Source organism: Nelumbo lutea, chromosome 6, assembly GCF_056320005.1.
Source record: "Nelumbo lutea isolate HS-2025 chromosome 6, American lotus-T2T, whole genome shotgun sequence".
In the NCBI taxonomy this organism is placed as follows: Eukaryota; Viridiplantae; Streptophyta; class Magnoliopsida; order Proteales; family Nelumbonaceae; genus Nelumbo; species Nelumbo lutea.
In genome coordinates this window covers 38,329,943-38,339,412 of record NC_142689.1, presented here as the reverse complement: position 1 = coordinate 38,339,412, position 9,470 = coordinate 38,329,943, and the positions used below count along the sequence as shown (strand labels likewise).

At 43.9% G+C, this 9,470-nt stretch overlaps 1 non-coding gene across 1 annotated transcript; it reads right to left on the bottom strand.

The window, feature by feature from the left end:
- Positions 1 to 3,913: 3,913 nt before the first annotated feature.
- LOC148848625 (small nucleolar RNA snoR14) lies at positions 3,914 to 4,000 on the bottom strand. Its single transcript, XR_016101634.1, has one exon. It is a non-coding gene; the product is annotated as a small nucleolar RNA snoR14 (small nucleolar RNA).
- Positions 4,001 to 9,470: the final 5,470 nt, after the last annotated feature.

Below are 9,470 nucleotides of genomic sequence, written 5' to 3'. Positions count from 1 at the left end.
GGGAAGGCTAAAAGGCAGGGATTACACGTTAAAAAGAGTGATCGTCCCTATTACATTTCGAATTGAGTTTGATTGTAATTGGTCTATATTGATGTTGAATAACTTTATTAACTCTATAATCAAAGGGTGTAGAGGTAAGCGAATACCAACCACAAGTTGCTCTTCGAAAATTACGATTTCATTATAATCGTGTTCCTAAGGGAAATTGTTTACGGGGAGACTATATGTGTACTCATTCGGGAGGTGGTATTGGTCTATTAAAGCCCTAAGTCTATCTACAGTCAACGTCGAGGGACCGAACCTGTCCGGCACTTGACCTCAATGAGAAGTAGATGCCGGATTATTCGCGGCCTCTTGCGCCTCCCAGGATGACTCCATCTCGGGAGGACCGACCTGAGCCGAGGTACCTTTCTCGGGCTCATCCAAAAGACTATCAAAACTAAGATGCGACATAACTACGAATTGAACCGAATTGAAAAAGAAGCTAGGGAAGACTCACCCAGAGAAAACAACCAAACCGAGAAAACAATGAACTGGGAAACCCGAGCTAAGGAGTCTAGACGCGACCTCTGAGCGAAAGGCTAGTGTAACTTATGGCAAGGAAAAATGTCTCGACCCCTATATAGCCACTATGTCTGAGAATCAACGGTCGTGATCAAGGCTATCCAACGGCCCTCAAGAAAATCGGTTGCACGACCCTCGAGGTTGAAATCAGTTTAGTGCATTTTTTGGCGTTTGCGGAGTTTATAGATCGTGTGACGTCCGCACGTGAACCGTACGTGACCTGGGTTATCCTTGATTGAGCCAAGCAGCAAGCGGGTCCGACCAATGAACTATCTGATTGGACGACCTAGACTTCGAACCAAATCCACCCGTCATATCATGAACTCCCCACACCAGGTCAGACCCCCTGGCTAGGGGAGTGGGGGCAATTAATGGAGGGTGATTTGGTTTGAGCTTGTAATAAGGGGACATGTGTACGTGACTCCACATGGGCGACAACTCAGCATAGCTAGCTCGCTACAAAGTAGTACTCCACTACCCCGAGCTAGGGATCCTTCGAGCTGAAATCATCCCGAGCTAAGAGCACCTCGGTACTCGTCCCGAGCTAAGAGCACCTCGGTACTCATCCCGAGCTAAGGGGACCTCGACACTAGGTCGTGGCATGAATTTATAATTCAGTTCGGGGTGTATGACCCTTAGCTCGAGAACATCAGTTCGAGGCAGACACCAGCTCATGTATGCCGATCTACCCTCAACATAATCTCGATAATCACTCTAACGATCCTCAAATTCCACGGGATCACATCTCGTGACAACTAAGCATTATCTCTCCGTCCGATTCGGGCGGAAGTGATTAGCCTTATCAGATTCGGGGTGTATGACCCTTAGCTCGAGAACATCAGTTCGAGGCAGACACCAGCTCGTGTATGCCGATCTACCCTCAACATAATCCCGATAATCACTCTAACGATCCCCGAATTCCACGGGATCATGTCTCATGACAACTAAGCATTATCTCTTCGTCCGATCCGGGCAGAAGTGATTAGCCTTCTCAAATGATAACGTTTTCTCCGGATAACAAGGAAATGGACTCTATCATGGCAAAGATCACGAAACTACTCCGTGAAGCCCGCGAGGACTCCATTATATAAAGGCCCCCCTCCCAAGGCCCAAGGTACGCGTAATCTCTGCCTTCTAGCCTTCCCATTCTGAATTTCTATTAGCTCGCTAAGTACTGACTTAAGTATCAGAGCGACCTCATCGAATAAATACCCCCGGGTTCTCTGATTTTCTCTGCAGATCAGCCACCTTAACCGTTAATTGGAAGCCACTTCATTGCCAGATAGAAGCAACCAGATTGCATAGGATCACCATGGATTTTAAATACTTATTTTAAAATAAGTACTTAAATCAAGTAATGCGAGAATATACAATAAGTAGCAAATAAGTATTTATTCAAATTAGCAAAAAAATAAAAAATAATTATTTATTGTTTTACATACAAGATAAGTATTTATTCATTTTTTTAGGTACAAGAAATTCAAACTACCCACATTGCCCCTTTTTATAGAGAAGAGGATATAGATACATGAGGTGATGGTGAACCCAGGCGAAGGCATAAGCATAGGAATGGTAAGTGGGCGGGGATCATATTTTTTGTCCCCGATTCGGTTCTAAAATTAGCTCTCATTCCCGTTTTGATTTCCACCGGTTCTAAAACAATAATTATTTATTGTTTTACATACAGATAAGTATTTACTTCAAGGACCCGAATTCTTGAAATGTTTTTAGATAACAGTATTTTTTTTGAAAAATAAATTTACTTAAAATAAATAAAAAATAAAAAATTTAAATAATATTTTAAATATATTTTGATATATATAATGTAATATAAATATTATAATAATATATTTTATATAAATAAAATTTAATATATATATATATATATATATGGAGTCGGGGCGGGGTGAGGACCTCAATCCCCATCCCCGACCCCATCCCCACCCCGCCAAAACAATCCCCATCCCTGACTCGATGGGGTTGGGGAAGTTGGATCCCTATCGGGGACGGGAAAATGCCATCCCTACATGAGCAACCAGGGAGGATTTCATGGTTTATGCAAGTGAAATCCCTTATGTTTTTTCTTGATTCCTCACCGTTTTTGGTTGCAATTTTGCTATGGTGGGCTTTAACCCATTTTTCACCATTTTCTACTAGATCTGTGCTGGGAATGTGGCAAAATGTCACAGTAGCAAAGGTAGCAATAGAAAGAATCGTATCCAGAACTGGTTGGTACTTGTATCTGCTGCTTAGCTTTTGGCGGAGTAGCAAAAGTCGTCATTGCATTTGGTACTCTCAACTGAATCGCTGCATTGTCATAAACTTTGGCTGCTTCCTCGGCGGTGTCGTAAGTTCCCAGCCACAAGCGTACACCTCGTGCGGGGTCTCTAATCTCAGCAGCCCATTTTCCCCATGGTCGTTGCCATACTCCGCAGAACTTCTTGCTGTTTGATGAAGAGATATTTAAGGGGCACCGGTTAGACTAAATGTTTTTTCCTCCGACTGATTTTTTTCGCCCGTTCCGAACGGATTTACTTCTCCAACCACCATTTGCGTTATCGTTATCTATAGAGCAAGATTCAATACTAATCTCGTTGACGTACCTCTTCACTCGGTGATGGCCAAACAACTCATCTTCGTCGTTAGACGAGTCCGTCGCGTCGGGTCGGTAAAAGAAACCGCATTCTCCCTCATTCTAACCGTCGAACCTATCGTCGGTCCAATAAATCCACCAAAATCCCTACTCCCAACAGCTTCCGAAAGGCATCCCCACTCTCGAAACACCCAGCCACCTGCGTAATCACCGCCGTAGCATATCGCGGTTGGAGTTCCGAATGATGCCGACAAGAGAGAAGATGATATCCCGCTTGGTGCCATAATGAGTTGATACTTATCAACGACGAGAAGGCTGTAAAGGGTCACGGTGGCAATTTGAACAGTGGCAGGGGTCGAAGTGGAGATGTTAAGAAGAGTAGCCACTGCCTTTTCCTGGGCGACGGTGGAGCCAGCTTCTGTGGTTGTGGTTGTGCCTCTGAGCCTCCCTAGCTCTCTTGGGTTGATTGATGCAATGCCGATTATATGTAGACACTCTTGAAGCTGAACATGACAAACTGTGAATGCAGCTGGACGAGTGGGGCTGCTGAATGAGCAGTTAGAACCGAGAATGACACCATAAAATCTCGCAATACTCCTATAAGAATACAGAAAACAATAAATCCAAAATACGAAAAAAAGGAAAGTTGCAAATCAAAGAAAATCAAACCCCAAATAAATAAATTAAAAGAAAAAGAAACAAAACCTCCAATGGCGTATTGGAAATGAATTCAAGGTATTGGTTGTTGTGGAGAAAACGATCAGAACCTGTCGGGATTCATGATTAACATCACACTAATAAATTCAGTGGATTGACAGATCATGAATTTCATCGTCACCTTGTCTTGCCCCAACATCCATCAACACACCATTAAATAAGAAAAGGGATAATAGCATACAAGAGCAACTTTTGGGCCCTAATATCAATAACAGTAATATTTAAAAAAAAAAATTAAAAATAAAGTAACTTTTGAAAAATAATAATAATAAAGGACATAATCATTGTTCATCTTCCTCTTGTAGTCTATTCACCAGCGTCGCCGCTCACCGCCACCCGCCGTTGTCCGCCGCCGCCTCCAACAATGCCTCTGCTTGTCTCCGCCTCGGGACACTAGTTTAATAATTTATATTTTTCCAATCCTCAAAACTAAATAAAGAACGTAGTTTAGTGGTGGGGAAGGGGTCGAATCCTCAGGGAAGCAAGGTTAAAAATTATTATTTTGTTCCGGACAAATAAGAAAAAGAAAATAGGTTTTGGATTTGTAGAAAATAAGAGAATGAAATTTATTAAAGCTGAAATTAAATATTCAGAATTGAAAAAGACAATAAATAAAATTCAGAAATTAAATAAAAATGAAATTAACAAGAAAATAAATAAAAATATGCTGAAATTCGGATCTAGTGGTGGTAGCTTCCGAGAAGACAAACTGCAAGTCGTTCCTCCTCCGTTCAGCCCTCGAACCCCTCGAGACACCTTAGCCTTGAATTGGGTGAATTCAGATTTGCAAAAGACAAAGAAAAATAGAAATTAAATCAAACCAAAATAAAAAATTACAGAAATTAAATTGCTAGAAAAACTAAATAACAAAAAGAAAGAAAAAAAAATGGTGGATCAAATCCAATGGCGGTAGTTGCAGGTTGGACGAACTGCTTGCAGGAACCCCTCCTGACAAGAATTGGACGTCCTCCTTCCTATAACCCTTGAACCCCTCAAGAAGCCTTGGCCTTGTGAACTGGGCTAACCAACCCCTTCTATAGTGCCTTTGGGGCCCTTTTTATAGAGAATGGTGGACAAAACTGAAATTAGAGAGAAGAAAGGGTCAGCTAGTGGGTTTATGTAGAAAATGGCTGCCCCAAGGGTTTAGGAATAGAGGGTTAGGATTAAACTAGAGGAATCCTATGACTAGAGTGAAAAGGAGAGGGCACATATAAGTATGGAGGGCTGGGATTTAAGCTCCTAAGATTGAATGGAGGAGATTTGGACTCCTAGGGCTAAATGGTGGAGATTAAAGGGAGTGGGTGGTGCCCTAGGGTTAGAAGGCTAAAGAGATGGCGCCCTAGAATGGAGGGTGGAGATTGCAAGGTGAAGATTTAAGAGTATGAGATGTTGCTAAGGCTTGGATGGTTGAGATTAGATGTTAGGGAGGAGTGGAAGGTGAGGATTTAGCAGTTAGGGGCGGCTAGGGTTTGTTAGAGGTGAAAAGAATGAGTGGGTAGGCACCCTAGGGTTTGCTAAGGAGAGGGGAGTATGCTAATATAGTAAGAGGGGCGCCTTTATGGGTCTAGCAAATAGGAGGCGCCTTTACGGGTTTAGCAAATAGGAGGCACCCTCCTATGCTCAGTTTTTCATAGAAACATCCCCTCTCTTAGCTGAAATACTCACCAACTTCACAAAATTTGTAGAAAATTCTATAAATTTCTTAGTTTTTACCCAGAATTTACACAGAGACCCTCAAAGGTCATAAAATTGAATTTAACTAGAAAAGGGTAAAAATTAGTCAGTCTAAGGTCTAAAATACCCTTAAAATGATGCCCTTAAGGCATCAAAATACAGAGTTATCACCAGAGCCACCGTCACCACCTCTGCCTTTTTCCACCTCCGACAACGTTGCCGGAGGCGGAGGCAGAGGTGGGTGGAGATAGGCAGAGGCGTTGCTGGAGGCGGAGGCAGACGACGGCGGGCGGCGGCGCTAGTGAATAGACTACGAGAGGAATAGATATTATTTTTCAAAAGTTACCCTATTTGTGATTTTTTTTAAATATTACTTTTATTGATATTAGGGCCCAAAAGTTGTCCTTATATGCTATTATCTCATAAGAAAACTAAAGAGAGTGGATGGCAATAAAAAAGTAACCTTCTGCTATGAAGGTTAGAGTGAGGGAGAACATTTATTTGACTGAAGAAATTGCCAAAGTTTATTATGAAGGTTAGAGTAGCCACCGTGTTTTCCTGCCGAATGGTTTTTTCTTTTATTTGGAAACTTCTAGCAAAATGTTCTCCCTCACTCTAACCTTCAGTCAACTTCTGTAATTGATTGAAGCAATTGCTGAATCGTGCTAGCTTCTACTATGAAATTACGGCTATCCAGGTTGTGCTTGGAGATGAAACGAATCTCATAGATCACCTCGGTTTGTTCTGAAATGGAACTCAACATCTGTACTAGAGAAAAATGGGAAGGAGGAAGAAGAGAGATCGGGGGAGAGAGGGAGAGAGAGGGAGGACTTCGGAAGCCTGTCATCACTGCGGTTCATGTATCATGAGGTCAAGGAAGATGAATAGTGTTTTTCTTCCAAGGATAGTATGGGGATTAAAAAATATTGCAACGACAGATTTTGATGGAAAGCTAACGGAATGGGGTCTTTGTCTCACGGTCATAGTATAGGGGGGTCTTTGTCACCGACCCCATAGTATAGGGGGTCTTTGTTTTGTAATTTACCCTTTTAAAAAATTGAAAAATAGTCATGTTTTGAAAATTTAATGAAAGACTTAACAAAACTCAAAATTCCAAAACTTTGGGATACTATAAGTAGGTTTTTAAATTATAGGGACCTTTAAATATTTTTGAAATAGTTCAGGGGTATGTTAAGTAGTTAACCTTTTTTAATTAACTTTTGTTTTTATAATGGAAACTCCTGAACTCTTTTATAATAATGAATAACTCTGATTTACACACTTAGGCTTAGTTTGGAAAGAAGTCAAATATGTACAACATAAATACATACAAAATAATATAAAATATAAGGTTTTGCATATATTTGCATTTATATTCCTTCCAAACTCAGCAAGTTAATACATTTGGATTATTGGATATGCGTCAATTCAAAGTTCAAACCCAAAGGTTGTTTGGTTGGGCTAAGGTCAGTCCAGTCTAAGTAGTTCGGGTTGGGTTGGTTGGTTTAATATCTTTGTAAGCCACCATCCAATGTTCTTTGTACAGAGGACATGTAAAGACGATTTTTTTTTTCTTTTTTTTTTAGGTTAAATTACAAAAATCACCTATACTATGGGTCAGTGACAATTACTCTCTGAACTTTCATTTGTGATAAAGACCCCCTCTACTATGGGATTAGTGACAATATTTACTCCCTAAGCTTTCATTTGTGGCAAAAACCCCATTGAACTTAGTTTAAGGATGTCTGGGAGTGGCCCGAGGTCCACTGGGAGGATCTCGGGTATTAAAAAAGGTCAGGGGACCCTGAGCTCGGGGCAGCTCGGGGTGCTTTAACCCCGGGGAGGAGGTGTAGGCCAGGCGGCTTCCGACGAATAGTCTATCCTATCGAGTTGCCGGGCTCAACTCGATGGGACCCTCTCTCCGAGTTGAGGCTATGCCTGCTGTGCTGTCACACTGAGTCATCATTTGAACAAGGTCACGTGGATATTTTTTGCCTTGTGTTGGTAGTGTATTAGAGAAGTCAGAAGTGTTGACATTTGCGATGAGCAAGAATCATTGCATGAACCTTGCACGGAGTGTGTAGTAGTGGTGTAAGTCTACGACGAGCTTGGTATGTAAGAGCCACATCAGAGTGGTCTTAGGTGTGATCGGCTCACTGTCTTGGGCTAGGACTTAAGCCCCCTATTGGTTAAGTCATGACTAGTATGACATTATCGTTTTCGTTTTGATATTTGTTCGTGATGGGTGATTCGTGTAGGATGTGACTCTACTGTTTGTTTTGTTGAGAGGTATATGTATAAAACCTTAGTCGCATGTATGCATGCCTAAAATCGCTGGAACGCCAAAATGATTGCACAACGCTGTTGATAAGTGATGGACGATGATTTGCCTCGAATTCGTAGTTTGGGTATGCGTGGACGTGACCTTGTTTAAATGATGACTCAGCGTGACAGCACAACAGGCGTAGCCTCAACTCGGTGAGAGGGTCCCATCGAGTTGAGCCCGGCAACTCGGCAGGATAGACTATTCGCCGGGAGCCGCCTGGCCTACACCTCCTCCCCGGGGTTAAAGCACCCCGAGCTGCCCCCGAGCTCAGGGTCCCTTGACCTTTTTTAATACCCGAGATCCTCCCAGTGGACTTCGGGCCACTCCCAGACAGGAACACACCGGTTCGCCTATAAATACCCCGAGGTGAAGACACCTCGGGTCAGACAGGTTGGTTTAGCTTGCCACGGGCAGCTCGCCACTTACGAGATAGCCCAGCATAGGGTAACTCGCAGAAGGGGAGTTCGGCATACCGCAGGAAGACCTCCTGCCTGACCACCATACCCGACAAATCTGGGGACAACAGCCATATCTCTCGTCAGACAGCATCGTGCCTGCCACCTTAGAGGGTGCCTTACACCTGACAGGTACGTACCCTGCAATGGCGGCCCTGCGCGTGTTACCTCAGCCCTGCCTGCAATAGCTACGGCAGGCTGACGGTGGCGGTTATACCTGCCTTGTTAGAGGCCAGTGGGCCTGATACAACGGAATTCTGTTTTAAGGAGCCTATTCTCAAAGAACGAGGTATCATCTTCTATACTCGCGCTATCTGCACTCTTAGCCTTCATCTTCTCCTTGCTTCTCCTACAGAGTACTAACTTAAGCATCGGAGTGTTCTCGCCGGGTAACCCCCCCCCCCCCCCCCCCCCGGGAATTCTTCTTCTTCTACATCTCAGGTATCTATCAGGAGCCACATGAGTGCCAGCTAGGAGTGACCGGATTGTGACTCATCAATTGGCGCCGTCTGTGGGAAACGCTCCGAAAAGCCTTTCTCTAAACCTTCACAACTCTTTCTTCCTTGAAAACTTGACACTCATGGCTTCCTCAAGCAATATCAGATGAAGCACGGAGATGGACAACTCCAGGGAACAGCCCCAGCTTCCTACTGTCTGCATCGGACAGTTCACCATCCCCCTCTCAGCAGACGGGATTCCTAATTTGAATGTGCCTCTTACAGGGGCACCTGTCGTTGCTCCACTCCCTACCACAGTCAGAGAAACCTTCACCGAACTCTCAGTTGTGCCCCCAGCGGCCAACCCGAACCAACTGGAGGACTTGGTGTAGTGCATGCTGGCCATGCAGACTCAAATGCAACTATTTCAACAGTTCCAGATCTATCAACAGTAGGTGCTACACCAGGTCTCCTAGTACCAGTATCAGCAGCAATTCCCTCAGCTGCCCCAACCTCAGCTTCAACAGTCGCAGCTCCCTCCTCGGCACCCAGCCTCGCAGCGAGCCAGGTCTCGCCATCAGGAGGGGCACCTTTCTCGCCAAGGAGAGGCCCCCAGAACCTTCTTGGGAGCCAGGCCTCCTCCCGCAGCAGACAAGGAAGACCAGCCACTTTGGTCTCACCGCAGGCAGTCAGGTCAGGAGGAC